The sequence below is a fragment of the Ictidomys tridecemlineatus genome, chromosome 10 (assembly GCF_052094955.1).
Source record: "Ictidomys tridecemlineatus isolate mIctTri1 chromosome 10, mIctTri1.hap1, whole genome shotgun sequence".
Classification (NCBI taxonomy): Eukaryota; Metazoa; Chordata; class Mammalia; order Rodentia; family Sciuridae; genus Ictidomys; species Ictidomys tridecemlineatus.
The window spans coordinates 49,851,366-49,858,629 of NC_135486.1; the positions used below are offsets into that span (position 1 = coordinate 49,851,366).

The 7,264-nt window shown below is 39.6% G+C and overlaps 1 pseudogene; it reads left to right on the top strand.

Moving 5' to 3' along the window:
• The first annotated feature begins 1,588 nt into the window (after positions 1-1,588).
• Positions 1,589-3,269, top strand: LOC101972371 (uncharacterized; annotated as a pseudogene).
• Positions 3,270-7,264: the final 3,995 nt, after the last annotated feature.

Below are 7,264 nucleotides of genomic sequence, written 5' to 3' on the forward strand. Positions count from 1 at the left end.
TTTTGCTTGATCTAAAATGTCTTTCTCCATGGTCTGAACCTCTAACAATTTACTTAACACTCTTTCGGTTTGTTTTTTACTATTTTCTAATCTACTATAAAGATAACGCAACCCAATAAGATAACACAAAACAAAACCAAAACTGAAAGAAACAAAACGGAATAAAAAATCGTTGTATCAATTTTCTCTTCCTCAGGGCCGACAAACTTCAAACCTTGAGCCAACCATTTTTCCCAGTTTGCCTGAGAAATTTCTAGGGATAGGCAGCTTGAAACAAAAACAAAATAAATCAAAACAAGAACACATTGTTTTTTGAAATGGTTACCCATTCTCTCGCCTTCCCTCAGGGGCGAGCAATTTTACTTACCTCCAAGCTTCAGATGTTTCCCGTCCGGGCCACCAATTGCTGCAGTCTGGCTGGTTACAAAATCATGAGCCACTCACAGCCTTGTAGATTCAAACAGCAACTCTTTATTCCCGAACTCTCACGGGCACTCTACACGCACGTTCTGGGAAAAATCCACACTTCCACTGGGCTCTGCATCCCAAAATACTCTCTGAATCCCGTGAGAACTCAACGGGAACTCAAGGAGCGGGCGGGCGCCTGAGGCAGCAGGATACCCCCTATTCCCAGCAGGATACACCCTAAACCTGGACCCACCCTAATCCAGCAGAATCCTCCCTAAACCCAGATCCACCCTGGTCCTTGAGCAGGGTCACCTTTCTCAAACATTCATGCAATGTCACTGCAAATGACCTGAGTCCAAGGCAAGCCCATTTCCACAATGGAGAGTCCTCCCTCTAAGCAACATTGGGCAGGCTGACAAAGAAATTGCCATGCGTCATTCCTACTTGGCTATGGCTCTCAGCAAGAACCAAGGAACAGAAAGCTTCAAAATTTGGTAATTTAGGTACCTTTATCTTTGTCATAGGGTATTATGAGGATACAAAGTTGTGGAAATATTAAGCAAACTTTGAATTTTTTTATTCTGAAATAATTAAAAAATAGGGCAAGGACATTCAAATTTGCTCTGCACCCAAGTTCACATATTCTCACCTCTTGCTATATTTGCCTTATTAATCTCATTCTATTTGAACAATTTGAGAGTAAATAGAGATATCATTCTCTTTTTTCCCTAGATACTTCAATATGTATTTCTTAGGAACGAAGACATTGCCTTAAAAAAACACAATATAATTATCCAAATCAGATTTTTTTTTTCAGTACTGTGGGCTGAACCCAGGGGTACTCTATCACTGAGCTAAAGCCTCAGCCCTTTATATATTTTTAAAAATATTTTTTTTAGTTATGGATGGACACAATATCTTTATTTTTTATTAATTTATTTTTATGTGGTGCGGAGGATCAAACCCAGTGCCTCATGCGTGCAAGGCAAGTGCTCTACCGCTGAGCTACAGCCCCAGCCCTTCAGCCTTTTATATTTTTGAGACAGGGTCTCGCTAAATGGCTAAGGTTACAGCATGGTTCACCATGCCAGGCCCAAATCAGAAAAATCTGATGATTAAATATTAAAGTCAGTAGGGGTGAGAAGTGGCTGCAGCGCCTAGAGGAGGCAGAAGGCAGATAACGAGAAGCCGCTGGGTGGGCACCATGGCCGGGATCACCACTGTCGAGGCGGTGAAGTGCAAGATCCAGGTTCTGCAGCAGCAAGCGGATGATGCCGAGGAGAGGGCTGAGCGCCTCCAGCGGGAAGTTGAGGGAGAAAGGCGGCCCGGGAACAGGCTGAGGCTGAGGTAGCCTCCTTGAACCAAAGGATCCAACTGGTTGAAGAGGAGCTGGACCCTGCTCAGGAGCGCCTTGCTACTGCCCTGCAAAAGCTGGAGGAAGCAGAAAAAGCTGCTGATGAGAGTGAGAGAGGTATGAAGGTTATTGAAAACCGGGCCCTAAAAGATGAAGAAAAGATGGAACTCCAGGAAATCCAACTCAAAGAAGCTAAGCACATTGCAGAAGAAGCAGATAGGAAGTATGAAGAGGTGGCTCGTAAGTTAGTGATTATTGAAGGAGACTTGGAACGTACAGAGGAACGAGCTGAGCTGGCAGAATCCCGTTGCCGAGAGATGGATGAGCAGATCAGACTGATGGACCAGAACCTGAAGTGTCTGAATGCTGCTGAAGAAAAGTACTCTCAAAAAGAAGACAAATATGAGGAAGAAATAAAGATTCTCACTGATAAACTCAAGGAGGCAGAGACCCGCGCTGAGTTTGCCAAGAGATCGGTAGCCAAACTGGAAAAGACAATTGATGATTTGGAAGATAAGCTGAAATGCACCAAAGAGGAGCACCTCTGTACACAAAGGATGCTGGACTAGACTCTGCTTGACCTGAATGAGACGTAGAGCTCCCCAGTCCCGCCCTGCTGCTGCTCCTCCCTCTGACCCTGACTCCGCCTGAGGCCAGCCAGCCCGAAGCTGACCTTGAAACTGAGGGCTGATCTTTAACTGGAAGGCTGCTTTCTCCTTTCAACACCCCCTCAACCCCCTACCCCCTTGTCTTTTTCACCAAACTGTCTCTGCTTCTTCCCAGAGATTCCAGCTGGGCTAGAGGCTGAGCACCTTTGGGAACAGCATTTAAGGGAATGTGAGCACAATGCAAAGTGTCTTTAAAAGCATGTTGTGATGTACACATTTTGTAATTATTTTTTTTTTGTTACAGTAACCATTTGTAAAACATTCCAAATAATTTCATAGCTCTGAAGCAGCAATCTAATTCCCTTCTCACTTTTGGAAGGTAACTTTCCAGCCTAATCCCTATTGCCCTCTCCATAGAGGAGGAAAAGAGGAATGGGCCTGCCTTACTAAGAGCCAAACAGAGCCCAGGAAAGACTCTACTATGGCAAACCTCATTGCTCTGTGCAAAGTACTAGCCAAACCAAAAAGGTGATTCCAAGAGGAGTTAGCCAAAAAAACAAAACCTTGCTATTCAGGTTTTGTTTTATTTTTAGCTTTAAGGTATCTTTAGACAACTGTATTCTTATTTTTTACTTTTTTTCATCAGAAATGACCAAATTAACATGGTGAGACCTCTGAGACTTTTTGTTTTTCTGGTGCTGGGGATTGAACCCAGGGCCTCGTGCTTGTTCAGCAAATGCTCTACCACTGAGCCATATTGTTAGCCCTGAGACCAAATTTTTCTCCCATCTCTACCCACTTCCCAAGTGTTCACAGAATGGATCATGGGCCCCTTAATCTTGCGTGACCACTTAATTGCTCTCCTGCTTGCTTGAGAAAAAAAAAAGAAAGAAAGAAAATTATGTTTTGACCACTGATTTAGCCATATGAACTCATCTCATCACCCTTTTCTGGGTCTGAAGCTGCTGTATCTAAAAGTGCCATCTCATTGTGCTTTGTATCAGTCTGTACTGGAGAATCTTGAATAGCTTATGTATACAACTTTTTAAATTTTATATTATTTTGAAACTGCATCTTTGGGGTGGGGTACCTGGCCACCTCGTCTGTCTGTAAGAGTCCTGCAGTCTGGGCTGGCAGTGTGCTGATCTTTCAAAGTTTCTTTCCCAGCCCAATCCCCACTTTTTTAGGTGAGATTTCGTGAGGTCTGTTAGGTGTACATCCTGCAGCTTATTGGCTTAAAATGTATTCTCCTTTGTTGTGGTCTCTTTGGGGCCAGTTGGGAGAAAGACAAACAATAGTGTAACTGTTTTGATACTGAATATTGACAAGTGTCTTTTTGAAATAAAGAAACAGTCCCTCCAAAAAAAATATTAAAGTCAATTGACATAAAGTCCTTTATAGCTACTTTCCCCCACACCAGGAACCAATCCAAGATCATCATAGATTTAATTGCTATGTCCTCTTAATCTAAGACAATTTCTTAGTCTTTGTCTTTCATGACATTTTTTTGAAGAACATGAGCCAGTAATCTAGATTTGTCTACCTCAACTGCAGATTATGCATTATTGTGCAGGAATATTACATTAAGTTGTGTTATTCTCATTTTAAGAGGAACATGATGTCAGTTCTTCCCATAACTTGTGATTTTAATCTTGGTCATTTTGCTATAACAGTGTCTATTAAATTTCTCTATTGTAAACATTTTTCATCTTTGTAATTAATATATAATGTGTGGAGTTATTTTTTATGTACATTTTTTATTTATATATGACAGCAGAATGCATTACAATTCTTATTACATAAATAGAGCACAATTTTTCATCTGTCTGTTGTAAACATAGCATATTCACACCAATTTGTGTCTTCATACATGTACTTTGGATAATAAGGATCATCACTTTCCACCATTATTAATTACCCCATGCCCTCTCCCTTCCCCTCCAACCCCTCCGCCCTATCTAAAGTTCATCTGTTCCTCCCATGTTTCTGCTCCCTATCCCACTATGAATCAACCTCCTTAAATCAAAGAAAACATTCAGCACTTAGTTTTTGGTGATTGGCAAACTTCACTTAGCATTATCTTCTCTAACTCCATCCATTTACCTGCAAATGCCATGATTTTATTCTCTTTTATTGCTGAGTAAAATTCCATTGTGTATAAATGCCATATTTTCTTTAGCCATTCATCTATTGAAAGGCATCTAGGTTGGTTCCACAGTTTAGCTATTGTGAATTGTGCTGCTATAAACATATGTGCCCCTGTAGCATGCTGTTTTTAAGTCTTTTGGGTATAGATTGAGGAGAGGGACAGCTGGGTCAAATGTTGGTTCTATTCCCAATTTTCCAAGAAATCTCCATACTGCTTTCCATATTGGCTGCACCAATTTGCAGTCCTACCAGCAGTGTATGAGTGAACCTTTTTCCTCACATCCTCACCAACACTTATTGTTGTTTATATGCATAATAACTGCCATTCTGCCTGGAGTGAGATGAAATCTTAGAGTGGTTTTAACTTGCATTTCTCTAATTGCTAGTGATGATGAACATTTTTTCATGTATTTGTTGATTGATTATACATCATCTTCTGAGAAGTGTCTGTTCGGATTCCTTGGCTCATTTATTGATTGGGTTATTTGGGTTTTTTGGGGGGAGGGGGTATTTAGTTTTTTGAGTTCTTTATATACCCTAGTGATTAGTGCTCTATCTGATTTGTTGTGGGGTTAAAATTTGCTTCCAAATGTAGGCTCTCTATTCACCTCACAGATTGTTTCTTTTGCTGAGAAGAAACTTTTTAGTTTGAGTCCATCTCATTTATTGATTCTTGATTTTAATTCTTGTGTCATAGGAGTCTCATTAAAGAAGTTGGGGTCTAATCTCACATGATGGAGATTAGGGCCTACTTTTTCTTCTATTCAATGCAGGGTCTCTGGTTGTATTCCTAAGTCCTTGATCCATTTTGAGTTAAGTTTTGTGCATGGTGAGAGATAGGGGTTTAATCTCATTTTCTTGCATATAGATTTCTAGTTTTCCCAGCACCATTTGTTGAAAAGGCTATTTTTTCTCCAATGCATGTTCTTGGCAGATTTTTCTAATATAAGATAATTGTAGTTTTGTGGGTTAATCTCTGTGTCCTCTATTCTATACTATTGGTCTACCAGTCTGTTTTGGTGCCAATACCATGCTGTTTTTGTTACTATTGCTCTGTAGTATAGTTTAAGGTCTGATATAGTGATGCCACCTGCTTCACTCTTCCTGCTAAGGATTGCTTTAGCTATTCTGGGTCTCTTATTTTTCCAGATGAATTTCATGATTGCTTTTTCTGTTTCTATGAGGAATGTCATTGGAATTCTGATTGGAATTGCATTAAATCTGTATAGTGCTTTTGGAAGTATGGTGTGGGGAGTTATTTTGAGACACTAAACATTATGTTCATCATCACTTTTTCTTCTAGTTTTAGCATTTTTTGATAATTCTAGCCTAAAATTAATTGTTTTGCTGGAAAATAATTAGTATATAATAAAAATTCATGGTAGCTATTATGAAGACAAACAACAATAAGTGTTGGTGAGGATGTGGGGAAAAGGGTACACTCATACATTGCTGGTGGAACCGCAAATTGGTGCAGCCAATATGGAAAGCAGTATGGAGATTCCTTGGAAATCTGGGAATGGAACCACCACTTGACCCATCTATCCCTCTCCTCAATCTATATCCAAAAGACTTAAAAACAGCATACTACAAGGGCACAGCCACATCAATGTTTATAGCAGCACAATTCACAATAGCTAAACTGTGGAACCAACATAAATGCCCTTCAGTGGATGAATGGATAAAAAAAGTGTGGCATATAGACACAATGGAATTTTACTCAGCAATAAAAGAGAATAAAATCATGGCATTTCAGGTAAATGGTTAGCATTGGAGAAGATAATGCTAAGTAAAGTTAGCCAATCCCAAAAAAAACAAATGCTCAATGTTTTCTCTGATACAAGGAGGCTGACTCATGGTGGGGCAAGGAGGGAGAGCATGGGAAGAATAGATGAATTCTAGATAGGGCAGAGGGATGGGAGGGAAAGGGAGGAGGCAGGGGATTAGCAAGGATGGTGGAATGGATAGTTATCATTATCCAAAGTACATGCATGAAGACACGAATTGGTGTCAACATACTTTATATACAACCAGAGATATGAAAAATTGTGCTGTATACATGTAATAAGAATTGTAATGTATTGCACTCTCATTAATTTTTTAATCAATAAAAATTCATTATCTTAAATTATACAATTCATTATTTTTAGTATATTCACAAGTTGTGCAACCATCAGCACTATAAATTCCATTTCATCCAAAAATATACTGTGCACACATTACCGTTGTTTCTCTTCCATACTTCTCCAGTCCTGTGGCAAATACTAATCTTTTCTTTTAAGACTTCAGCTACTTCATTTAAATGGAATTATATAATAAATGGTCCTTTGTGCTTGTCTTCTTTCACTGAACATTTTTTTAAGGCTTGTCTTTGCAGTAGTTTTACCGATAATTTTATTCTTTTTTGTTTGCCTAAATCAATTTATTACCATGATTCTGGGAAAATGGTAATATTCTAACTATATTATTATTTTTATTATCAATATTTTTATTGTCTTCTGTGAGGAAATTCTTCAAGAAAACTGTACCAGTGAAGTTCATCTTAATAGCTAGGATTCCCTTGCTCTCAAGTGGTTTCCAATCTTAGATAAAAGAGTCTAGGACGACCACCTTTCTTGAGGTTTTCCAGCTCTTTCCTCATTTCCACTTGAACAAACACCAAGCCTGTCACCCCAGAGCTCCTCCCTCTCCCCTAGGTGTCCCCTCCCCGAGGTTGCAGGAGGAGGAAGTGACGCGCCGGAAGTAT